This window comes from Mustela nigripes, chromosome X, assembly GCF_022355385.1.
Source record: "Mustela nigripes isolate SB6536 chromosome X, MUSNIG.SB6536, whole genome shotgun sequence".
In the NCBI taxonomy this organism is placed as follows: Eukaryota; Metazoa; Chordata; class Mammalia; order Carnivora; family Mustelidae; genus Mustela; species Mustela nigripes.
This window is the reverse complement of record NC_081575.1, coordinates 37,576,244-37,603,361: the sequence shown is the minus strand read 5'-3', so window position 1 is coordinate 37,603,361 and position 27,118 is coordinate 37,576,244.

Genomic DNA, 27,118 nt, shown 5'->3' with positions numbered 1-27,118 from the left:
AGAATAGCGTTGTATTTGTAAAGCACCTTTGGGTAAACAGAGGAAGAAGCTTCAGCCTAAAGACAAGCAACCGAGGAGCTTCAACTGCACTGTCTCTGGCTCACCTGAGGCCAGAGTGGAAGATTCATAGCCCCAGACACTTGTGATATGTTTGAAAAGGTCCGTGCTAAGGTATTGGGGCACATTGTGGGTCCAGAGACTACTGACAAGACCACAGGGCTGCAATAGAAGGAATATCCAGAAGAATCATGGCAGATACCGTTAGAGAGAAAAGTTAAGAGCCAAATGATGAAAGCTCTTTGAATTTTATTCCATGGACCTACAAAGCAGGAAGACAAAATTCATAAAGTGTTGTTTGAGAAAGATCCCAGTGACATCAATATGGAGGATAGATTGGAGGGCAGGCAAGTAGTTGGGAAACTCTTGTCCATGTGAAAGATGAGGGCATGTTGGATTATAGAGATGGCAACAGAGACTGAGAAAAATGGGCATAATTGTGTTATATTTTGGGGGTATCAATGACAGTGTGTGCTGATAGATTGTGTGTGGAAAGTAGGAGAGGTAGAAGAAGCAAGGATAATTTACAAGTTTCAAACTTAAACAAATAGGTATGAATGGTGAGGCCATTCTTGAAGATGGGGAGGCCAGGAGAAGTAGAAAGAATTTCTTAGAGGAAAGGGACAAATGAGAAGACGAGTTTCAGGTTGGCATTTAGAGGCAAGGAAATCAGTTATGAGGCTATTGCAAACAGCCAAGTGAGACAGTGAGATCCTGGGTGAATACAGTACCACTGGGAATGGAAAAAAAAAATGTTGGGTTGATGGCTAAAATTAACAAGTCAGGAAATGACAGATGCTGATGAGGATGTGGAGAAAGGGGAACCCTCCTCCTCCTCCAACCTACACTGGGAATGCAAGCTGGTGCAACTGCTCTGGAAAACAGCATGGAGGTTCCTCAAAATGTTGAAAAAAGAACTACCCTATGACCCAGCAATTGCACTACTGGGTATTTACCCTAAAGATACAAACGTAGTGATCCGAAGGGGCACGTGCACCCGAATGTTTATAGCAGAAATGTCTACAATAGCCAAACTATGGAAAGATGTCCATCAGCAGATGAATGGATAATGAAGATGTGGTATATATACACAATGGAATACTATGCAGCCATCAAAAGAAATGAAATCTTGCCATTTGCGACAATGTGGATGGAACTAGAGGGTATCATGCTTAGCAAAATAAGTCAATCGGAGAAAGACAACTATCATATAATCTCCCTGATATGAGGAAGTGGCGATGCAACATGGGGGCTTAAGTGGGTAGAAGAAGAATATATGAAACAAGATGGGAATGGGAGGGAGACAAACCATAAGTGACTCTTAATCTCACAAAACAAACTGAGGGTTGCTGGGGGGGGGGGTGGTTGGGGGAAGGGGGGGGGGTTTTGGACATTGGGGAGGGTATGTGCTATGGTGAGTGCTGTGAAGTGTGTAAACCTGGCGATTCACAGACCTGTACCCCTGGGGATAAAAATACATCATATGTTTATAAAAAATAAAATAAAAATACTTAAAAAAATGTTGGGTTGAGACACATTACAAAGGAAGAGTCAATAGGATTTTGTCATGGACTGAATCTAAAGCTGAAAGGTAAAAGAAGGCCTGAAGTCCTACATTGCTTCTGTTCTTGATCTTCTTGGTGATGCTCATGGCTTAAAATACCATCTATATGCTGATTACTCCCTGATGTGGATCTCCAGCCTAGACCCCCCCCCCAATACTTTTATATCCAACTGCCTACTTCACATAGCATCCTAAAAGCAATGCATCTACAACTGAATTCTTAAATTCTTAAATTCTTAAATCTCTCCCCCCCACTGCTCCCAGCCCCGACCAAAGCCTACAGCACTTGTCAAAACTGCTCCTTACAGTCTTCCCCATCTTGCTATAATGGTAACTCCATTCTTCCAGTTGCCTAGGCCAAAGATCCTTAAATAATTCTTGATTCTTTTCTCTCACAGCCTCCATTTTATTCTATCCGCAAATCTTGTTGGTTTCACCTTCAAAGCATACCTAGAGGGGTGCCTGGGTGGCTCAGTGGGTTAAAGCCTCTGCCTTTGGCTCAGGTCGTGATCTCAGGGTCCATCCCCGTGTTGGGCTCTCTGCTCAGCAGGAAGCCTGCTTCCTCCTCTCTCTCTCTCTGCCTGACTCTCTGCCTATTTGTGATCTCTGTCAAATAAATAAATAAATATATCTTTAAAAAAATATACCTAGAATCCATCACGTGGTGAAAGTCACAATGCTCCATCTCCCGGTATAATTGCACTAGCCCCCCCAACTCTTCTCATTGCTTTTGTCTCTGCCATCCTCACCCAAGTCTATTATCCCCTTATTGATTTGAAAGCCAGACTAATCTTATTAACATGGAAGTCAGATCATGTCGCCCCTCTACTTGAAATTCCTGTAGTTACTTCCCATCTCATACACAGTAATCGTGAAACTCCTTACAGTGGTCTATGATGCTGTATACCAGTCAAATATCAATATAACTCACTCTCTGACCTTCTTCAGGTATTGGATCAAATGTCCCTTATGCACTGACATCTTCTCTGACTGCCATGTCTAGAGTCTTAAGTCCCCTCCCCATTCCCTATGTACCCTCCCTGTTTTATTTTGTCTTATACTTTGAGCAATTCTTGACATTATGTATTTATCTATTTTTTTAAAAAACTAACTCCTTTTGCTAGAATGGGGAACTGGTAAGCCTTTTCCTTTCTTTTTCCTTTCCTTTCATTTTTTTTTTTTTAGATTTTACTTATTTATTTGAGAGAGAGAATGAGCAGGGGGCAGAGAGGGGAAGGGGAAGAGGGAGAAGCAGGCTCCCCACTGAGCAGGGAGTGAGACAGGGGCTCCATCCCAGAACCCTGGGATCATGACCTGAGCCGAAGGCAGATGCTTAACCGACTGAGCCACCCAGGTACCCCAGGCTTTTTCTTTTTTAATAAGGGGCCAGATAATAAATATTTTAGGCTTTGGGGGCCAGAGAGCTTCTGACACAACTACCTACAACTCTGCTGTTGTTACACAAAAGCAGTCATGGAGGACACCTAAACGAACGAACATGGCTGTATTCTATTAAAGCCATATCTACCAAAAGAGGTGACAGGCCAGATTTTGCCCGTGAGCCGTAGTGTGCTGATCCCTAATGGAAGGCAAGTCTCAGGAGGGCAAGGCTTTCTGTTCACTGCCGTATTCCTAACATCCAGAACAGCGCCTGGCACGTAGGAGGCACCCAATATCTTTTTGTTGAATGAATGAATCAACAGGAGACTGGAGGACAGGGGGTGGGGGGTTAAGAGGTGGGAGGGTGGAGGGGATCAGGTGCTGCTTCTAGCTAGGTCTGCGCCTATCAGTTCCTCCCCCTTCTCTCACCATCCCTGTGCTAGTACTTAAAACGCATCCTTGTGAAATAGAAGTTGCTTTCATTGCCTGTGCAACTCTCCTGATGTGTGAAATTTCATCTGACTTCCTTTAATGTTATCATTTGTCTATGTAATCCTCCTGACTCAGACTCTTTCTAATAACAATAATAACTCAAATACTTGGCAAGAAAACCAGGACGCTGAAATCAGGATTTTTAATTAATTGAAAACCACTACCAGCGATAGCTCCTATGGACAACTTGACACGTCTCAACACTTCATCGTATTTGGAAGTACTCTCTGAAGTTGAGCAACAGTTGTTGTTATGATGTGAAGTGTTATTTTCCTTCCATGCATTTGACATGAATGGTTTGTTCTGATAACCTTCAGCTTTCATGTCCTCCTACCAGTAGGAATCACATGGTAAGAGATACTGTAAATGAAGTATTCACTGGCTCTTCCTGGCTGTTCTCTCATCCTTCCCTGGGTCTCTTAGAGGCACTAAAAGTTTCCTGGAGTTATATGACTTCCTGTTGAAAAGGCATGTTCCACTCATTCTTGGCTTCATAGAGTTTTTCACATGCCGGTAATATTTGCTGAGCATTCACTAATGTCTGTGGTATTGGGCTGAGGGCTTTATATGTCTTAACTCATTTTAAGTCTTAGAAAACACCTAAGAGGTGGGTACTATTATCATCATTTTGCAAATGGGAGAACTGAGATCCCCAAAACTCAAGGCCCCACAGCTAGCAAAAAAGGGAACCCAGGCCTGTCTGGCTTCAGGGGCAAGATTTATTCGTTGTGTTCTCTTGCCTTAACAAATCTTTACCATATGCCATGCAGTATGCTAGAGAGTAGGTACAAAAGTGAATAGTTATGGGGCGCCTGGGTGGCTCAGTGGGTTAAGCCGCTGCCTTCGGCCCAGGTCATGATCCCAGGGTCCTGGGATCGAGCCCCGTATCGGGCTCTCTGCTGAGCAGGGAGCCTGCTTCCTACTCTCTCTCTCTCTGCCTGCCACTCTGCCTACTTGTGATCTCTGTCTGTCAAATAAATAAATAAAAAAAATCTTAAAAAAAAAAAAAAGTGAATAGTTATGATCTCCCCGGCCTCCCAGAGCTAACACCAGTTGGGGCTGTGTGGGTGGGAGTGGAGGCTGTCAGATGCAGAGACTAAAGAACTTTCTGTTTACGAACAGGGTGGTGAGAATGTAGACATACGTCCCTGAATTCATGGGACTCTGCAAAATAGAGACAAGGGGCCACAGACTAACAGGGAAAAGGGTCCCCACATATAGAGTTCAGGTCAACCAGGATTACAGAAAAATGCTGCTCTCAGGGACTTAAGCTGACAAGAAAGTTTCCCACTGTAGGAGTAGGATTGGCTGCTCACTAAAACGTTATCATTAACAAACAAGGTTTTAAAAAGTAACCAGTGGAAAACACTATGGTAGCCAGGTAAAATGCTATGCCTGGGAAAGTCCCATCAAAAATAAAAAAGGGATTCATGATATCACGACATGGTGACCGTTGTAGAAATAAAAATTGAAAAAATTAGAAAGAAAAGTTGTTTCTCTGCTTCGGTGCCCTGACCTGCTGATATATTTACTGGCTTTCTGATAGGGCAATGAATGGATGTCACCAGTAACAACAGCCAACATATAATGAATGCTTGCTCAGAAAAGCACTTTACATAAATTATGTTATTTAATCCTCACAGTAGCCTTATGGTCTCATAGTGTTTTGTTATTAAAACCCACTTTCAGATGAGGGAACTGAGGCTCAGAGAGCCTATGGGATTGGCACAAGCCCACAAAACTAAATGAGCGGTATTGGTTTCCTGAGGCTCTGTGACGAACTACCACAATCTTGGTGGGTTAAGCCAGCAGAAATTGATTCTCTTATAGTTGAGGAAGCCATAAATCTGAAATCAAGGTTTTGGCAGAGCCATGCCCCCTTCCAAAGGCTTGAGGGGAGATTCCACTCTTTTGCTTCTTCTTAGCTTCAGATGGCTACAAACTTTGCTTGGCTTTTGGTAGCATTATTCCTGTCCTTCTCTCTCTCTTTCCATGGCCTTCTCCACTGTGTCTCAGCCTTCTCTCATAAGAACACTCAATCATTGGACTTGGAGCCCACCCTAATCCAGGACCATCTCATGTAGAAATCCTTACTTTTCTTTCTAATCCTTACATCTTCAAAGATCCTTATTCCAACTAGGGTCATATCTTCTGAGTTTCCAGGTGGACACATATTTTAGTAAGACATCATATGGCCCAATACAAGCAAGTAGCCTAGTTGGATTCTAACCTAGATCTATCTAACTCCAAAATCCTGACTCTTTTCACTAAACTAGGCTAATTCCACCAAGCAGACTTTTGCCTTTATTTGGTTTCCTAATTAGGTTTCCAACTGGGAAGAAGAGGCACTGATTGACATAAGTTTGCTTTGTAGTTAATTATCAAGCTGGATTAATAAAATGATATTTTGGCTTCTAAAAACATTGCCTTATGAGTTTAGATCATGTGAAATTTGTCCTTCAGAGCCTAATCACTTTCTGGCTAAAACTGACCAAATTGAGGTTTGGAACCTATGAAACTAAGGATTGGATCTTGGCTATAAGGACCAAGATCCCTTCAGGATATGGGCATCCCATAGCCTACAAGCCATGGCTGTTTCTTTACTATATAAGTGACCACAATATAATTAAATGCCACCAACTTCTGGGCACATGGAAGGATTTCTGACCAGTTAAGGGCTTATAGAAGGAATTTTGATTCCCCTTGAATGTTATGTCCCAGGAAGACTCCTCATAGTGCCCACAGTGTTTGCTTTTGAGTCTCAGCTCCTGTCTTCAAGTCACAGGAAAGGAGATGTATCTAAGAGTTCATTATCATATGAAGATGAGATTCTGTAGAAAAATGGGGATCCAAGAACATTAGGGACTTCCTGTGTCTCTACATTGGTCTCTTTGTGGGGCAACTGCCCCAGCTAAATAGCTGAGATAGGCCTGCTCACACCTTGTTTAGGAAGACAATATCTCTAGAGATGTGTTTCTCAGTTTATGGTCAGTGGACCATCCATAAGGGTGGACCACTCATTGCTGCCCAAGGAGCTTGTTAAAAAATGCCAATTTCCTGGCCATTATACCAAGATTACTGAATTAGTATTTCTTTTTATTTAAGAGAGGGAGAGAGAGCGAGAGCAGGGAGGAAGGGCAGTGGGAGAGGGAGAGAATTTCAAGCAGGCTTTATGTCCAGCAAGAAACTTGACTCAGGGCTTGATCTCTTGACCCTGAGATCATGACCAGAGCTAAAATCAAGAGTCTGATGCTTAATCAACTGAGCCACCCATCCAGGTACCCCCTGGATTAGTATCTCTGAAGATGGGGTTTAGGAATCTGCATTTCAAAACAGGTACCTGGAGTAATTCTAATACACATTCTGGTTTGACAGTCACTGCATTCTGGTGAAATCAGACCCTATAACATTGATACATAGAGCAAACTCCCCAATGTTCATTCGCAATTCCAGCCAATAATCAGTTACAATATTTTATTCTTGCTACATGATCTGTAGCTTTAGTTCATGTAACAATATCATTTTCTAAAGCTCGATCTGAATCAAAGCAGTTATGGCAAAATTTCTTTTTTTTAATTTATTTTTATTTTTATTTTATTTTTTTATAAACATATAATGTATTTTTATCCCCAGGGGTACAAGTCTGTGAATCGCCAGGTTTACACACTTCACAGCCCTCACCATTGCACATACCCTCCCCAATGTCCATAACTCCATCCCCCACCCCAACCCCCCTTCCCCTAGCAACCCTCAGTTTGTTTTGTGAGAGTAAGAGTCACTTATGGTTTGTCTCCCTCCCAATCCCATCTTGTTTCATTTATTCTTCTCCTACTCCCGAACCTCAGTTATGGCAAAATTTCTTAATGTACCTCTCCTGAGACAATTTATGTAATAACTTTGGGGAAGATGCAATAACCTTTCCTTCATATCTGAAACTGATCTCTCAGGTCCCTTTTAGTTCCCAAATTCTCTTTCTATGAATATTCTTAGGGTTTCCACTCTGTTTGTGACAAACACATTGCTTGTTACACTCTCAAGCAGTCTTATTCTCTTTCTTCCAGGCAACAAGTTTCTAAAGAAGACTGGTTGATGAGGCAGCTGGGTGCCTTCGTCGATTAAGCTTCCACCTCTTGGTATTGACTCCGGTCATGATCTCATGGGTCACGAGATGGAGCCCACAGTCGGGCTCCATGTTCAGTGTGGAGTCTGCTTGAGATTCTCTTTCTCCCTCTCCCTCTGCCCCTCCCTCCTACATGCTCTCTGTCTCTCAAATAAATAAATAAATCTTTACAAAAAGAAGAAGACGGGTTGCCAGTGATTTTCTTGGATGGTATCTATCTATCTATCTATCTATCTATCTATTTAGAGAGGGAACGGAGGAGGGGCCAAGGGAGAGGTACAGAGATTCTTTTTTTTTTTTTTTTAAGATTTTGTTTATTTATTTGACAGACAGAGATCACAAGTAGGCAGAGAGGCAGGCAGAGAGAGAGGGGAAAGCAGGCTCACCGCCGAGCAGAGAGCCCGATGCGGGGCTCAATCCCAGGACCCCGAGATCATGACCTGAGCCAAAGGCAGAGGCTTTAACCCACTGAGCCACCCAGGTGCCCCAGGGACAGAGATTCTTAAGCAGGCTCCATGCCCAATGCGGAGACCCAGTCAGGGTTCCATCTCGAGATCATGACCGGACCCAAAATCAAGAGTCAGGTGCTCCATCAACTGAGCCAGCCAGGTGCCCCTCCTGGATGACTTTTTAAATAACAGACGCTTCCTCATTGTGTTGTTGGGAAGAGTGAACCAGAAAATCTATGTAAAATGCCAAAGCATAGTGCCAGTTGAAAAGAGGCGGTTAATAAACGTTCGTGCTGCTTCCAGTGCATTGTCACAATAATACCTGTTGAATTATTGAAGCTACGACAGTGAGAACAGCAGCTGAATGAAAACTAGGGAATCAGCTGTATTGACAATATCAGGTTTATTTGGCTGAAGGAGAAGGGGATAGAATCCAAATGTCTGGGAGACCAGCTCAGCTGCAGCAGAGAAGGGTATGGTTTCCTCCTTCTGTGCGCACTGCCTTGGAGAAAGGCTGCAGGAAGGTTTTGGCCTACGACGCAGCTTCTGATCCCCAGTATTCTCCCTAGGTTAGTATTTCTCAAAGTGTGTTCCATGGAGTATTAGTCCCTGGGAGTGGACATTTGATAGCATCACCTAAGAAAAGAGGCCCACGAACAAGAAAAGTTGTCAACCACTGTGTTAATTAAATGTAGTTTCCCAAGTGCCAGGATATTTGGAGTCCTTAGTATGTTAAGAGGCAAGGTGGATCTCCAAGAGAGGGATGGGGGACACGGGGTGTTCTAAGTTTCCTGACCTCAGTTGCAGTCATGGTTGTGAGGGTCTAGTGGTTCTGAGGAACACGAGCATGAGAGCAGTGTAAAAAAGTGTCACTTTTTTTGTGACAAAAGTCCCAAGAGAACAATTATATGATGAACCTCACGGTACTATCCCTCCACCCCCTAGTGTCCTTAAATTCTGTGTCCACCATTATTATATTCACACTTTTCCACACACCCTGGCCTCGCCTGCCTCTCTGCCTTCATCATATTTGCGTGACAGACACGTAATCTTGGTTAAATCCAACTCTGTCTATTCTAAACCTGCCCCAGCAGTTGAACAAGATTAGGTAAAAACTTAAACCCATGCTGACTGGTCTCACTTTAGATTCATGATCACTAACTTCAGGTGGGCCTTTAGAGCTACCATCCAGTTTCACTACATTACCTTCTTCTAGTCACTCTCAAACTCTCCTGGATGGTTATTTAGCACCCTCTTCAACCTTCCAGCACCCCATCCTTCCTCTAAGCTACTGACCTTGTTTCCTATTTCACTGAGAAAATAGAAGCCGTCAGAAGAGAACAACCCCAGACTCCTACAAGCCTACTTGTATCTGCATCCACATATCCTGTGTTCTCTTTTGTCACTCTAAATGAACTGCCTGTGATTCCACTGAAGGCCAAACCCCTCCAATTGTGTCCTAGAACCCATTCTTCTTGGCCCAGTCATGGTCATTGCTCTAATCTTCTTCCCCTCCTTTGGTGACGTCAGCAATTTTTCTTTCACCAAACCAATATCTCTGATGTTAAAAAGAAAAACTCTTCACTTTACTTCATTCTTATTTCCCCCACCCCTCTCAGGAAATATTCTACAAAGAGTTGTCTCTGCTCATGAGCTCCAGTTGTCTCTGCTCATGAGCTTCTCCCATTTTCTCTCGAACTCTCTGCCATCAGGCTTTTTCCCCAAGTCTCTTCACCAAAATGATTCATGTCCCTGTCAACAATATCTCCCCAATGTTGAATCCAATGATCACTTTTCTATCCTTATTGTATTTGACCCGGTAGTGACATTTGACACAGCTGATCACCTTTTTTGAAGAAAAAAATTTTTTTTCACTTGGCTTCCAGAACGTCACACATCCTTGGTTCTCTTTCTAGTTCACTGGTAACTCTATCTCAGTCTTCTCAGCATTTCCCTCATCTGTCTGACCCTTAGGCTCTCTGGCAACTCAACCTGAAATTCTCCAAAACCAAAGTGACTTTATTTCCTTATACTAGCTTTCCCCCCCAGTCTTCTTTCTCCATTCTTCTAGAGGTTCAGGGCAAGCTCAGAATGCTCCTTAACTCCCCCTTTCTCTCACACCCCATATCCAATCTGTTGGCAATACTGTGCAGAGCATCTTTCAAAATTTCAAAATTATTTAGAATCTGACCACTTCTCACCATCTCCTCTGCTATCATCTTCATCCGATGAACCATGCTTAAACCCTCCCATGCTTTTTCCATTATTCATAACAAAAGCTGAAGTCTTTAGAATGATCTGTGAGATTCTATTTGAGGCATCTTCTTCCCTGTTACCCTTCTGACCTGAATTCCTACCACTCTCTCCCTTGATGACTCAGCTCCAGTCATATGGCCTCTTTGCTGTTTCTCAGACACACCAAGATAACTTCCAACAGCCAATGGGTGTTCTCTCTAACTAGAATGTTCTTTCCCCATAGAGCCACAGGCTTACTCACTTGCTTTCCTCAGATCTCTGTGCAAATGACACCTTAACAGAGATATTTCCTTGGCCACCTTATTTAAAAATTACCACTCTCTGCATGCCTCCATATCACTTCATACTGCTCTGTATGAACTAACTATTTTGCAAAATATAATAATATTTGCTTGCTTATTCCTTATCTGCCTTCACTGCCAGAGTGTAAACTTTTGGAAAGCAGGAGCTTATTTTGTCAGTTCTATCCTAGAACCTAGCACAGTGTCTGGCACATAACAGGTGTTACATAAATATCTATCGAATCAACCACGAATGATTATTTAGCGCAATACTAGTTCTTCGATTCCTGGCATCTTCCAGTGAGGACAGAACACTCTCATGACCTATAGCAACCCTCCCCCTCCAAGTGCAAGACTTCTTGATCCCACCTCCCTGGTGATGAATTTAGTGTTTACATGAGGACTGCCAGGAAGCTCCATATAGCCTGAAACAAAATGCTCAGTAGAGTAATTTAATTCCTAGAATGATCTTTGCCAAGAGCCCTTTTTTGATACATATTTTTGAATAGGTATTAAATATACATGATAAAAAATGCCAAATGTTTGGTGAGGAAGGAGTGAAAAGTATATTCCACCATGTCCTACTGCTACAACCCTATTCTAAGAAGTCCTCATTCCGTAAACCGGGATTATTACCCAGATGCTTTAGAAATATAGGTCAGATCATGTCACTCACCTTCCTCAAAGTACAAGTTAAAGCTTCCCTCTGTCTTCAGCCACCAAGTTCCCTCCAGGAGGCAATCATTTGTACCAGCATATTGTCTTTTTCTAAAGGTAACCTATACATTATAGATTCCATATGTGTGCATGTAGAATCCTTTTATGGAAAACTATGCACACTGTTTTGTACCTTTCTTCTTTCTCACTTGATGCCTACATCATTCTTTGCAATGGCGGCATAGTTATCCATTGTGTGGCTGTTTCGTTTTGCACTTTGCTGGGTTTATGAGTTTCCTGAAATTGCAGGTGGATATTTGCATGCATGGGCATAGATACATTTTTCAGCAGTGAGGGCTCATACCTCTTATCACATTCAAAGGGCACCAAGACCCAGTAGTTAAGAATCATTATCCTGAGTTCAAATATGCCTTCCTGAAATTTATCTCCTTGGTCCTAATTCTGCTATTTGGAGAAGTTCTGTCAGAGCCTGGTGCATAGCAGGCATACAACAAACACCTATCACATGAATGAAGAGATGACAGAAAATGAATCTATTCTCTCTTCTCTGTGTTTGCTTTTGGTTGACTTGAAGAAAGATAGTTCCTGGGTGCCTGGGTGGCTCAGTCAGTTGAGTGTCTACTTAGGCTTAGGTCGTGATCCTGGAGACCCAGGACTGAGTCTCACATTGGGTTCCCTGCTTGGCAAGAAGTTTGCTTTTCCCTCTGCTGTTCCCCCTGCTTGTGCTCTCCCCCTCTCTCTTTCTCTCTCTCTGTCTGTCAAATACATAAATAAAATCTTTAAAAAGGGAGGAAAGACATGGATCTCAAATTATCCCTTTTCTGAGGCTTAATGGCTTATTTCCCTGAACTCTTGATTTGACATGGTTTCCAAACATATCTGCTTTGTCCTCCCCTGAGCAAGCTCTAGTGTGGATTTTTTTTTCTCCCAAAATGTCTTCAGGGGTAAGTAGATAATTTTTAAAAAGGTGAGGTAGATCAGGTGTGAGACAAAAGATGTTTCCAGGCCAGTTTCTTCCCATGGGCTGGCAGTTGGCAAGTCTGAAAATTTGGAACTCATACAGTTTGTAAGTACTCCTTTCACACCTTCCACATTCTGTTGTTTGGTGAACAATTGTTCAGGCCCCAGCTCCTCTGTGAAACTTCCTCTGTGCCCTTTCCTCTGACAAAGTCAGGTATTCCCCCACCTACTTGTGAATATTTCTTGCAGCATTCTGCGCTTGTTTATGGGAATCCCTCTCATCAGATCTTGAGCTTCTTAGAGAAGGGAATGAAGTTTATTTGTCAGTATTGTCTCAGCTCCTAGACAAGTAGATGCTCAGTAAATGTCGGTTATCTTTCTTTTGGAAGAGTCAAGACCAGAGAGTGAGTAATTCTTTCGATTTCTTTCAAATTACTTGATTTTTAAAAGAGATGTCTGTACATTATTTTTAAAAAATTATAACAAAAGGGAAAAAAGTGAAGTAAAAGTCTATCTCTCACATCTATGCAAGAAGTAACCAGGGTTACTTCTTCAGTAACCAGGACATCCCTCTGGTATCATTTTTATGCCTAAAAATACATAAATGTATATACACACAATATAGACACACATGTTTCATAGCTCCTTGCTTTTTCACTTAACAGTGCAACACAGCTGTATCCTTTGCCAGTTCATATAATTATATAGGCATATTTACATTATTTTTTATGGCTGCATTGTATTCCATTTGAAGGATGTACCATAATTTATTTAATGAATGCCCTATTCTTGAACAGTTAACTTATCTACTATTGTTCACTATTTATTAACAATGTAAGTCAAAACACAGAGACACACTGAATACAATGTGACCACAGAAGTATACAGCTGAACTCAACAGGCAAGAAAGGACAAAACCCCCAGATTCCAGAAACAAAAATAGAACTCAAAATCACAGCAATGAGCATGAATTGAATTTTCACAACTCATGGAAATAGTGGGACTAGATACGTACTTTAGAAACTGAGGTTTTCAAGTTCTTTGAAGGGCTTAGAACTGAATTAGAATTGGGCTTCTTGCGCAAAACAAGGAGCAGAAGATACCTGCCTCATCTGTGAATTGAAACCAGATTTGCCAAATAGCCAAGAACCCAATAATAGATATTATTTAGTACATATCATGTGCCAAGTACTTTCCTACTATGTGTTTTGTATATAACAATTCACTAAATCCTCACCAAAACCTCATAAAGTAGGTACTATTATAACCTCATTTCACATGTAAGGAAAAAGTGTTTAAGTAACTTGCTTAAGGTCACATAGCCAGGACTTGGCCAGTACAAGATTCAGATCCAGGGGCTATGCTATTAACTATTAGGCCGTACTGTGTTTCCACCAACAAAATGTAGGCCATCTTCTCTAAAATGGGGTAGAAATAGACTCATCCACAAGAAGTTTAAAAATCTAAGCCTGAGCTACACACTGGGATGAGATCAGAATCCATAGTACCCACAGAGTTCAGAAACCCTGAGTTGGGAAATTCACATAAAAGCTGATCCAAAACTGGGAGTACCATAGAGCTCTGGTAGAAGTAAATGGAAAACTGCTGAGAGGCCACCTCCATAACTCAGAGTCAAATTCACAGAATACAGCTCCTGCAGAAGAGAATCTCAAATGGAAAATTATAAAGCAACATGAAGAAACTCACAGCAAGAGTTGGTCAGTATGTACAACGAACGGGGGAATTCAGTTCTAAAGAACTATAGATACTACAGCAACCTAAACTGACTTTAAAATATTGTATGCTTAAAGATTTTAAGAGATCAAAAAGAAACAGAAAACATAAAGCAAGAATATATATCTATATATCTATATCTATATCTATACACACACACACCAAATAAAAGTTCTAGAAATTAAGAATATAGAAAATATGGGACAAATATTGGAAGACCTTATTTCAAGTCCCATTGAAAAGTAAAAAAGAAGTCAACCGACAGGTTAAACTACAAATAAGACATAAGGGAGAATTAGTGAAATAACAAAGAGAGCTGAGATATTCATAGAATATAATGCAACACTGTAAAAATGCTGTGTGAAAGGGAAATGAAAAGGCCCAGATGATAGACTACGACAATCCACATACATCTAGTAGAAATTCCAGAAGGAAAGAAAATAGGAAGAGATAATGTTTGAAGAGCCGAGGCTGAGCATTTTCCAGAATTGATAAGACACGGGTCCTCAGGTTAAAACCTGTACTTAGTCCTAAGCAGAATAAATGAAGACAGATCAATAATTCCTGGATGAGTCATGGTGGGACTTCAGGACATCAAGGATAAAGGGAGAATCTTAAAGCTTACCAAAGACAAATAATGCTGCAAATTATTTCTGAAACAAAGGGTCTTTACATTGAAAAGAAATGATTGCTTTTAAATGAATGAGTGAATTAATGAGTCCAGTTGAGTAATTATTTCTCTCAATCTAGACATGATATTTCTTCTAGTACAGCCTGAGATTGTATCCCCTATCTATCTCTCTTATTTTTTTTTCTTTTTTTAATGAGGGAAGAGGGGCAGAGGGAGGATGAGAATCTTACACAGACTCCACACTGAGCATGGAGCCCGATGCTGGGCTCCATCTCCCGACCCTGAGATCATGACATGAGCCAAAACCAAGAGCAGGATGCTTAACTGTGCAACACCCAGGCGCCCACCCCCAGATATCTATTTATTTATGTATTTGTAACTGCATCACTGTGATTGATTCATATTGAGCATGAAGCCAATTAAAATCCCCAGGACTTTTTCAAATGAAGGTCTATGCTCTTTGGTGTGTACTTGGGCAATCCATTATTTTTTATTAAAGATTTCTTAAAATTTATTTTCAGCATAACAATATTCATTATTTTTTCACCACACCCAGTGCTCCATGCGACCCGTACCCTCTCTAATACCCACCACCTGGTTCCCCCAACCTCCCACGCCCCCGCCACTTCAAACCCCTCAGATTGTTTTTCAGAGTCCATAGTCTCTCATGGTTCACCTCCCCTTCCAATTTTCCCCAACTCCCTTCTCCTCTCTAATTCCCCATGTCCTCCATGCTATTCACTTATTATGCTTATTATTATTATTATTATTTACTTATTATACTAGTCACTTATGCTCCACAAATAAGTGAAACCATATGATAATTGACTCTCTCTGCAAAAATGGGCAATTAATTTTTAAAACTCAGGGGGCACTTGGGTGGCTCAGTCAGTTAAACGTCTGCCTTTGGCTCAGATCAGGATCCCGGGGTCCTGGGGTGAAGTCCCACTTCTGGCTCCCTGCTCAGCGGGGAGCCTTCTTCTCCTTTTCTCTCTCTCTTTCTCTCTCTCTCTTTCACACACACACACACACACACACACACACACACACACACATACACACAAGCTTTCTCTGCCTCTCAAATAAATAAATAAAATCTTAAAAATAACTCAGAAGTAGGACTATTCAGTTATTGGTGAGATTCTTGGGAGCTGGAGCCATTTATGGTAGCTTCATTAAGGAAGTAGGAGTCAGGCTAAGTAGGACTTTTTCTAGATCGTGGGGAGAAAGGTGAGCTTCTAGTTTCATGAGATGAACGTAGAAGGAATGATGAGGTAAGTGAATAGGGCATAGGCTCAGAAATAGGCTTTTGGGGTGGATGTGTGGAAGGTGGGGGGAATAAAGAGATAAAGTTCAAAGAGAGTGTGGGACCAGATAATGGAGGACCTAAAAAGCCAGGCAGAGTGTTTGAACTTGATAGCATATGTAGGCAATTGGGAGCCACTTTAGGGTTTTCAAGAGGAAATTCTATATAACCTAACCAGTCAAAGAAAGGTGAACTAACCCAGGAATGGGCAGGGAGAGCGGCTGAAGTAATCCTAGCTCTCCTGCTTCTGGGTTACTGACCGGTTATCCAGACAAGTAGTCAAGATCAGCAAACACCTCAGGGACACTAGGGCGGCTTAACGTTGAACCACTAGATGAGTGGGAACCATGTGTAATAATTCTGCTGTGGCGAAGCTAAAAGCAATGTTTACAAAGAATAGTCTAACAGCAAACTCCAGATGCTTTTGAGCTAAGGGAGAGGTATAAGAAAAAAGCAATGGATGCAGGGGAACAAGAGACAGCCTGAGAGAGCCGAATATACACTGAAGTGAGCACTAGAAAACCTTAGTTTGGGTCCCATATCTATCCCCTAGGAAGCATGTGACTTGGCGCAGATTCTACGTAAACATCAAAATTAGCTTCATTATCTGTGAATGTACTAGAATATAAGCTCTAGAGGTTGGTCATCAGAAGTGCTTTGCTCACCATGGTATCCCTAGCCCTGAGTACCAGGTCTAGCATGTAGCAGAGCCTCAGTAAATAGAGATTAAATCGTTGAATGAATGAACAGATGGAATGAGCTAATGTCTACCTTGCCTGCCTCATAGAGCTATTATGAGATTCAGATGAGATCAGAGATGAAAAATTATTTTGTGAAATTAAAACATGAAGCAATCCCCTGGTAAAATACTACAGGTACTATTGAGAAGCATACTCTTTGTTAAATTAGGTTGTATTGAATCATAGTACTAGAAGGTGAAATGATAAGTGGGTTGATGATATCAAGTTTTCTTAGTATGGAAATAAAAAGAATAGTGAAAATATAAGATTTTTTAAGTGGTTTGCCCCATTCAGGCAAGAAACACATCGAGATCTGTGTTCTCTACCACATTCTGTCCTTGCCACTCAATGTGTTTATGGTAGGGGTCATGAATGATGTTCATTAGAGTTTCCATTCATTGACTACTTACAATATGCTGTGTCCTATCTGTCCTTAAAACAGAACAAAACTTGGGACACCTGGGTTGTTCAGTTAGTTAAGCGTCTGCCTTCAGCTCAGGTCATGATCCCAAGGTCCTGGGATCAGGTCCTGTATCAAGTTCCTTGCGCAGCAGGGAGCCTGCTTCTTCCTCGGCTGCCACTCCCTCCTGCTCATGCTCTCTCTCTGACAAATAAATAAAATTCTTTTAAAAAAAACCTGCAAAGAAGGTAACAGTATTACTATTTTAGAGATAAGAAAATCGAAGTTCAGAGAAGCTAAAGTCACTTGCTTACAGCCATGGCGAAGCCGTTGCCAAGCTAGAAATTGTATTGCAAGTCTGTCCCTGAAGCCAATGGGAAGAAACTGTAGATACACAGATTTCCTCACACTGTAAGGACACCCTTGCTAATAGACAGTGTCGCGCAAAGATGGAAGGGATTACCTCCCAAACGAATGAGGATTTTTTCACTGGAAGCAGGATCACTGCATAGTTTGTGGGACCAGTACAAAATGAAAAAGCCCTATGCCCACAAAGTTAGTTCCCAATGGAATTTTTCAAGTAGATGTTAGGCGGCATCTAGACAGGAATGGGAGGAAGAGTAGTTGACGCAAGCTGAACCTGAGGTCAGAGAACCTAGATTGGGTTAGAGCAGCTTCCCAAGGTGGCTAACATGGCACCTCAGAGGCCATCAGATGAGTGGGAGTTCTACAAGGCAACTCAGAGAGGTCCATGGTGCTCCAATCATGAAAAATGAAGCAGAACACACACTCAAGAGATAATAAGAAAGGAACTCGTCTGATGGTGGTGAGGTATGATAGAAAAAGTCAGAAAGTTGTGGGTTCAAATTCTTGCTCTGCCACCTCCTGGCTCGTGTATGCCTTTAAACAAGCCACTTGAAACAGACTGGGGCACCTGGCTATTTCCGTCAGGAGAGCATGCGACTCTGGATCTTGGGGTTGTGAGTTCAAGCCCAACGCTAGGTGTAGAGCTTACTGAAAAAGAATAATAAAAAGAAAAACTTCTTTGAGACTGTTGTCTCATCATGATAGTGCCTGCCTTGCAGGGTTGTGGGGAGGTTTTGGTGTGAGAGGATTCAACGCAAGTGTCCCTCCCACTTGGGAAGTCCTCCCTAAATGCTAGCCATTGCTTTTTTTCTGTTATTGGGGTAGGAGGTATGCATCTGGTCATTCGCTTCCTGTTGATCACTTAATAGCCTAGTAGACAAGTCAGCCAGAACCTCCCCACCTCCTGCAGGGACACAGAAACGCACTCCCAACTGTGGTCTTCTAAGTCAGCACGATCCCGGTGGTGGGCTGTGGGTGAAGGTGGCATAGAGCCACTAGTAGATAATAACAATGAACCTTCAGGAAGACTTGCCAGCTTTTCCTCTAGCCCTGAAGACACTCCCTCACAGAAGAGGACTGTTTAAATTCAATCTGGAAATCCCACCAGGGGAATGTTTTGCCAATGCTGACTTTTCACACTATCAGAACTAAGAATAAAGTTTCCTCCTGCCCAGCAAAAGTATACACATTAGCCACTTGGGGTACCAAGAACCACCCCTCTGTCTGCAAGACCCCTGTTCCACCTCTTCACAATTCTGTGAAACAGCCTGTGTAACAGAGCACAGATGCCCATAGTTTTCCAGGAACTTCATTGTTTCTTACATAGTACAGAGGGAATGGTATGGGAACTGAGGGAACATTGCAGTAAATCACTGAATAGTTTGGCTTCTTCTTTTTTTGTTTTTGACAACACCCAAACCAAACCATTAACTAACAGGGCAAAAGGCTGAAACCATTATACACGAATCCCCAACCCCCACCATGTCCATGTGCTTCACAGCAGTTTCTTACTTGGGAAGGGTAGAATATTTCTTTTGCTTTTGTTTGCAAAAATACTTTTCATTTGGCCTTGGGCTCAACTCATAACTTCTCTTTCCACTAGATTGCCTAAGCCATATATCTGCACCCACTTTAATTTGTACAGGGAGTGTGGATTTTAATATCTACCCTCACCTCAGATACCTCTCCACTTCTGTCCTTTACTTCAGGTCCCTGATTTTCTGTGGGCATTCATTTTGAAATCTGACATACTTGCTCTGCCCAATTTCTTTTGCTGCCATGGGGCAAAGCTTTGGGGCTGTACATATGAAATATTTCCATCATGACCTATCTTTGGGGATGGGGAAGTCCTTAATGTTGGAGAGAAAAACAGAGGAGGTCATGGAAGTTCAATGAATAATCACTTATTTAGTAGATGCTCATATCCTTTCATATCTTTCCCTTCTTCCCCATCCCTTGGGCCTCTGCTCTAGCTGTCACAATAGTCTCCTAACTAGTTGCTCTATGGCCAGGCTCTCCCTCTTCAAACGATCCTCAACATTCAAACAATCCTCAACATAGCTGCCAGTCATCTCTCTAAACCTCAGACCTTATCTAAAGATCCTTAATGGCTCCCCATTATCTTGTGAGTAACGTACCAACTCCTCATCATTCAAGACACTCCTCAGTTGTGCTCTCAACAATCTTCCTTTCCAGCCTTTTCTCCCATTACTCTTCTGCTCCTTTCTTTTGGCTGCAGCCGAAATTTACCACTCCTTGTTTTTTTTTTGTTTGTTTGTTTCTTTGTTTCTTTCTTTTTGTTAGATTTTACTTATTTATTTTGAGAGCCAGCAAGAGAGAGCACATGCAGAGGGGAGGGGCAGAGGGAGAGGGAGAAGCAGACTCCCCACCGAGCAGGGAGCCGGACGTGAGGCTTGATCCCAGGACACTGGGATCATGACCTGAGCCAAAGGCAGATGCTTAACTGACTGAGACACCCAGGCACCCGACGACTCCTTGTTTCCAGAGCACCCCCTTCTGCTCTCCTGTTTCAACATTTCTGCCACCTGGAATCACTTCCCCTCCACAGAGTTCTCTGGTCATCATCCTCTTCATTCTCTAGCGCCACCTACTTCACGAGGCCTTTCTGGGATCTGTCAACTGGATGCAGGCTTTCCTCTCTGCGAACTGCCACAGCATTTAGCATTTCTTTTATAGCATTTTCTCATCATACGGTGTTTATCAGGGCTATAGGTGTAATGATATTAAGAACTTACATTTACTGAGTGTTTCCTATGTGCCAGACACTGGGCTAAACGTTTTTTGGGTATCATGAGTATCATAGGCTTGCAGTGTTTTTGGCTTCAGGATCTTTCTGTGCTTCAGAATTATTGAGGACCCCAAAGAGTGTTTTTAAATTTGGTTTATGTTTGTCAATATTAAAATTACTAGATATTACTAGATATTAAAACTGAGAAGCTAAAAAATATTTATCAACTTATTAAAATGACAATATTGGCATGTCAGGGTGTCTCAGTCTTTCAAGCATCTACCTTTGGTCCAAATCATGATTGTGGGGTCCTCTGATGGAGCCCAGGGTTGGGAATCCCTGTTCAGAGGGGAGTCTGTTTCTCCTTCTGCCCCTCCCCCTGCTTGTGCTCCCTCTCCCTCTGTCTCTCTCTCTCTCAAATAAATAAATAAGATCTTTAAAAAATTTAAAAAAATGCTTAAAATGACAATTTAAACCCATTGCATATGTTACTACAAATAAAATTTTTAATGAGAAAGAACTATATTTTCCAACCCCCCCAAATGTAGTGAGAACAGCACTGTTTTCTATATTTTGCACATCTTTCTAATATCTGAATGAGTAAAATATAGCTGGATTCTCCTATCTGTTCCCGCATTCAACCTGTTGCAACATCACACATCACGCAGCCTCTGGAAAACTCCACTGTACATTTGTAAGAGTACAAAACTGAAAAAAGCAGAAATAGGCCTTAGTATTTTAATGAAAATAATGTTGATCTCCCAGATCTCTGGGGGTTCCCTGAGGCACACTTTGAGAACTGCTAGTCAACATTAAAGAGATACTGTATATAAAGTACTTAGAATAGTTCCGGACACATAATCAGTACTGTATAAGTGTTTGCTATTATTATCTTCTTCAACCCTGAAATCCCCAGGATATGATGTGGGAACTTATTATTCCCATTTTACAGGTGGGAAAACTAAGACACGAGAAGTTAAGTAACTTGTCCAAGATGATATAGAGGCCCAACCTAGGACTTGAAGCCTGTTAGTCTTTCTCCAGCACCTGGACTCTTAAGCATACTGCTAGATTGCCTCTTTACCTACTCAGTAACAGAGTTAAGCTCAGAGGTTATGTCTTGTTATCTCTCTATCCCCAGGGTCTGACTGACCCATTGAACTCTGAACAATCCTTGCATTTCTGAATGGCTACTGGACAACAGTCTCTAAAAGTTAAATGTTGGGCATGACGAAATTGACCCTCAGGGTCTGTGGAAGGTCAAAAAGGTAAGAAGGAGAAATTCACAGACTTTGGAATGAGACAGACGTGGCTGCCTACAAACATCAGTTTGGCCATTACCTGGCTGTGGAAGCTTGGCCTGTCCTTTAATCTGTTTGAGCATTCGTCTCCTCTTTTGTAAAATGGTGCCATCAACTTTTTCATAGGTTTGTCCAGATTAAATGTACGAAAAGCACGTGATGTATCAAAGCTGCTCGGTAGCAGTTGCTTTGCTTTTTTTTGACTGACTTCATTATGGAAACTCGAGGAGGGCAGGGTTTTTGTTTTTCTTGCCTGTTTTGGTCACTGTTCTAGTCCCAGAACCTATAAGAATACCCAGCACACAGTAGCCACTCAATAAATGAATGATCCTGGTTGAGGTAGCACAGCACAAATACATACTAGGTGGCTTGATACTGTGCTGAATTTATTGAATTGAAGAGTTGTACCAATTAGAGCGATTAGAGTGCCTCCAGGTAACTCTGTTTCTATGAATAGTAACTATTGATGAGGTCCCCATGGTGGGCGTGATTATGTCCACAAACAGCTGCCAATTAGGTGTACCCTTCTGTGAATTGATCTGTGGGAAGACATATTTGAGTGGCCCTTAGAGACACTGGAATGACAACTGCTGTCCCCCAACACTGGCTCTGCCAATCTGGAGGGATGTGGATTCTTTTTTTCTTTTTCTTTCTTTTTTTTTCAAGGGAGGGGTGGGGAGGAGCAGAGGGAGGGGCAGAGAGAGAATCTTGAGATTTCATGCCCAGAGCAGAGCCCAACATGTGGCTCGACCTCCTGATCCTGAGATACTGACCTGAGCCAAAGTCGAGAGGCAGACACTTAATTGTTGAGAGGTGCCCCTGGGATGTGGACTTTTTTTTGTTTTAAGATTTTATTTATTTGAGAGAAAGACTGAGAGAGCATGGGTGGCGGTCAGAGGAAGAAGCAGACTCCGCACTGAGTGGGGAGCCCAATGTGGTACTCGATCCTGGGACTTTGGGATCATGACTCAGGCCAAAAGCAGACACTTAACTGACTGAGCCACTCAGGCACCTCTGGGCCATAGACTTCTAACAGCACAGCTCCTTCCCCATGCTCCTCACGTGCCCTCCCTCTTCTGTCTCCATCAGTGCTCATCCCTCCAATGATGTTTTGAGGCCCCTTCCTGGTTTTCTTTTTAACAACAGGCTTGCTCTCTCATGATATCCAGTATCATCCCACTCCTGTCCCCTTTTCACTGCACCTTTGAATTACTCTCTAGTGTTCCATTCTTGATTGCTTTCCATTTCTATGATAGCTTTTAGGAAGAGCCTTCTCATGGCCTACTTTCTTCATAAATGGTTTGGTAAGATTCTGATTTCTGTCTGATATTAATTCTCTATGAGACACAAAAAAGCAAAGGATCTTCTTTAAGGAGTTCTTTTAGTGTTATTTTAAATTGTGAACCACAGAAGTGTTCTGTTAGGCTGTCCCCTTCATTTCAAGAGACTTAACTTTCCCTCAGTGACAAGTTGTAACTTTAGAGTGGGAGAACACTGCAGCCCCTCCTGGTTTTCTGCTTAATCCTACTTTTCTCCTCTGCGTCCACTCCTGGCCTTAAGGTGACTTAACTTCCTTGGTGCCTGATTTTTTACCTATTTTGAAAACAAGTGTTTCTTCAGCTCCTTCTGAAATGAAGCTGCTGAGGCAAATACCCATCCCCCCAACACACATTCTCTCACACACACATACTTGTGCACATAGTCATGGGTATCACATACAAACATACTTTTGAGCAATGAGACAAGTAGTGGGAAATGGAGAAGCAAATATATTATTTTTCATTCAGATAGACTTCCCAGTACTGATGAATAAAACTCCAGAGATTCCTTATTTGAAATACATGGATGGCCTTTGTGTGGTCTGAGACTCCTCTCCTCCCCCCTGGAATTTATCCATTTGATAATTTATTGAGCATCTACTAGGTGATGGACATTTTGGTAGATGTCTCTAGATGTGTCAGATAATTTCTTCTTATTACACCCCTAAGGATAGAGTACTATGATCTGCATTTACAGATGAGGAAACTGAGTCTCAGTGAGGTCATAACTTGCCCAAGATCACTCAGTCAGGAAGCAGGAAATCTGAGTTTGAAAGCCAGTTCTGATTCCTTATCATCAGGCCTTCCAGACACAAAGGAGCGGCCAGCATTTCAACAGATGGGAAAGGGACAGGGCAAGAAAGCTAGAGTGAATAACATGACTGCAGGGACAAGCATGGGAAGAGCAGCAGGAATTAAGGTTGCAAAATAATGTTGGGGGCAGAACCTACAAGGTTCAGAAACTTGAACTTCTTTTCCTCAACCCGAGGGAACAATGAAAGAATCTGGAGTCAGACAGTGACCTAATCACAGATGTGCTGTAGGAAAATAAGTCTGATTCGGCTCTGAATCCATGGCTCCCCTATAGCACTGATAGTATTTAAAAAAAAATTCTTTGCTGAGAATTCTTTATTCACTCCAAGCAGATGCTTTAGTCAGAAATCTCTCTTTGTATCTAAATACTGTAGTGAAAATCCAGAAGGCCATGTGGAAAAAACAGAGAGGAAACAAAGCACACATGAACACAAGATAATTATGTAACAAGTCTCAGAATAAAGAGCACAGTGGGTCATGATGAACTTTATTGAACAGAATGTGAGTAAGCGATGTCCCAATCATAGAAGAAAGGAAACAGCAACCATAGCTCTGCCATCAACAAGGATCTGGGTGACAAGGAGGAGCGCTGTGGGAATGGCTCTTTCGGACTTTCTGATTCCTTTCGTTCAAAGAGCAGAAGAGGACCTATGAAGGATGCCAGGGGGAACCATGGATTTGAGCGCTAGACTCAATGAGGAAAAGAGAGAGGAAATCAGGAAGGGTGAAACCCACAGCTGGTTTTGTTGTGTTAACGCGGTCAGACAACCAAGGCAAGCAGGCTGGCTTTGGAAGGCTACACTGGAGGTAGAGGAGTGTGGTGAACAAAACGCCTACTCGTAATTAGGTTGTCAAATTTGCTTGTCAAAATAGTTGGCTGTCTCCTAGGGTCCTCTCTCCTTCTCCCTGATCCTCTGTAGCCAGTGGGTCACCAAGAGGCTGCGAGGCTACCTTGGAAGTCTATACTGAGTAAAGGCCCTTCTCCTGATTGTCACCGATGTGGTCACAGCGTTAAATTCCATACCCTTTCTCATCTGGACCAGGCTTCCTGCTTCTAGTTAGTCCCTTCCTCCCTTTCTAATTCAGGCTTCAGTTGGCCTCAAGACTGATCCTCCTAATACTTCCCTGCTCATAAACCTTCTTTGGGCAGTCCATTGCCTATACAGTAGAACTCCTTTAATTTTGCACAGTGAAGTGGCAAAGGAACCAAGATTCTTCACCTAGGCCCAAGGATGAAGGGGCAACTAAGGAGTAATGCCTCAGATGAGAAACTCTTAAAACAACCCAACTAGTAGCTTCTTCCTCCTCATCTCAGAACCATCCCTCTTCCCAGTTTGTGTACATATGCTGGTTGAGTGGGTGTTGAGTAACCTACACTTGCCCTCGACATAATGGTAGATTGAATAAGGGTGAATGGCTCTTTCTCAGTTCCATCTCTCAGACTTTCTCCCAGGAGACTTCTCCCATGATAATCTTCTTTCCCACCATGACCCATCTCCTTTCCAAAGATGATAGCGCCCTTCAAACCCTCCTCTCTCAAAGCACTCTTATCCTTGCTTAGCAAAACCCATTTCCCAGACTTGGAGAAAGGAAGGGGAACCCTTTGAAAATCAAGAGTGAATTTAAAAAAAAGGGGAGAGACTCTCACGGTTGACATTCTAGTCCTGCTCACTTTTATTCATCCTTCTGCTGTGCATACCTTCACTCTGATAGCCCAGGCTACTTTTCCAGTCTCTTCCTCCACTAGCACTGTTTCTTCCCACCCCTTGGCCATCCCAACACACTCTAGCCTCCATTATACTGAGCTTTTCAACATTCCTCAGATAAACTAGGTCTTTGCAGAAGTTCATGAACATGGTGTTCCCTCTGCTCAGAACACCCTTACTCCTCTTATCTTGCCAGTAAATTCTTACCCTCCTCTAAGACCGGCACAACTTTTGCATCTTGTGGGAAAGCTTTCCTGACTGCCCCAGATAGATTAATGAATGGCTTTCTTCTTTGGGCTCCCCAGCATTGTTTTTTTTTTTTTTTCCAAACCTTCGTTATGATATCACACTTATGGAAATACAGTGTAATGACTAGAAGATGAGGCTCGGGAGACATCCTGCTTATGTTTGAGTCCTGACTGTTCCTTATCAATTATCTGGTGCCAGAACAATTACTTCACCTCCTTTTGCCTGCTTCTTCACCTCTAAAGTGGAATAAGTGAGATCATAGTTGCAAAGCCTGTCAAACAAAAGGTAGGCATCCCCATCTCTCCTTATGTTGTATTGTTACTATAGAGATAGCACAATTATACATATATCATAGATTTTTAGTATTACGATTATATTATTAGTAGAGCACTATTAAACTTTCACTTTAAGAAGGGGGTGGGATTATGGACATTGTTTTATATATCTTATTTGCCCAGCTGGTTTATAAAGTGTTTTGAGGACAGGACCCTCTTATTACCTTCTCCTCTATAGTGCGTTGTGTAAGTATGGGCTCATTAAATATTGGTGGGATGGAGTATATTAAAGTGGAAAAAACACTAGCATCTGAGAAAGTTGGGTTTGAATCTCAGTTATGCTCCTAATTGTTATATCCTCTCCTCCACCCTGAGCCTCAGTTTCTTCATCTGTATAATGGGGTAATAATAATAATACCTCACAGTGATGTTTTAAGGATTAAATACGTCAGAACATGAAACGCCTAGTACATGACAGACATTCGCTAAATGGTTCTTATCATCAACTTTGTGTCCCCCCTGCACTTGAAGGAATGAACCTAGCTATCTTCTGAAACTTGGGGCTCTAGGGAGGTCAGGCAGGCAGGATAACTCCATTTACTCCTAGGAGTCAAGGGGAAAATGGCTCATCTCCACTATTTCAAAGAGCGTTCTGAACTGGGGCACTCTTCTCCCAAAAGCAACATACATGACCTGCTGAATCACTGTAAACATCTGTTCTGTAAGGATTACCCTCCCCGCCCCACTCCCATATAGCTCATCAGACACAGTGCCCCACACACTAAGTACAAGGTGCATACTCTTCCTAGGATGGGAGGAATAAGGAGCGGCGAAATTACTTGCGGCATCACAATGTCTATAAATCACTTCCCCTGGCTTCTTCTGCAGCCTCTTTCCTCTTATTTGCTAGTCAACTTTCCCTGCACTCACTCTCAGCCTAACTTGCGTCTGTGAAGATTGTCTCCATCCTAGCTCCAGCAGAATAATGGAGAAATGGCAAGCCTGCAAGAACGTAACACTCCAGATGCAAATGGCCTGGGTTAGAATCTCATCTCCACCAATCACTGCTGTGAGACCTGGGACTATCCCCTTACTGTGTGTGGAACTCCATTTCCCTACCTGTCAGACAGGGGCAATAAAAGCACCTTCCTCATCAGGGTTTTGTGAGGACTAAAGGAGTTACTATATCTAGAAGGCTTAGAAGATGGTCACACAATAGGTGTGACCTAAACATTCGCTATTATTAATTAATTAATAATTAATTAATTAAAACATTAACTATTATTAATTTA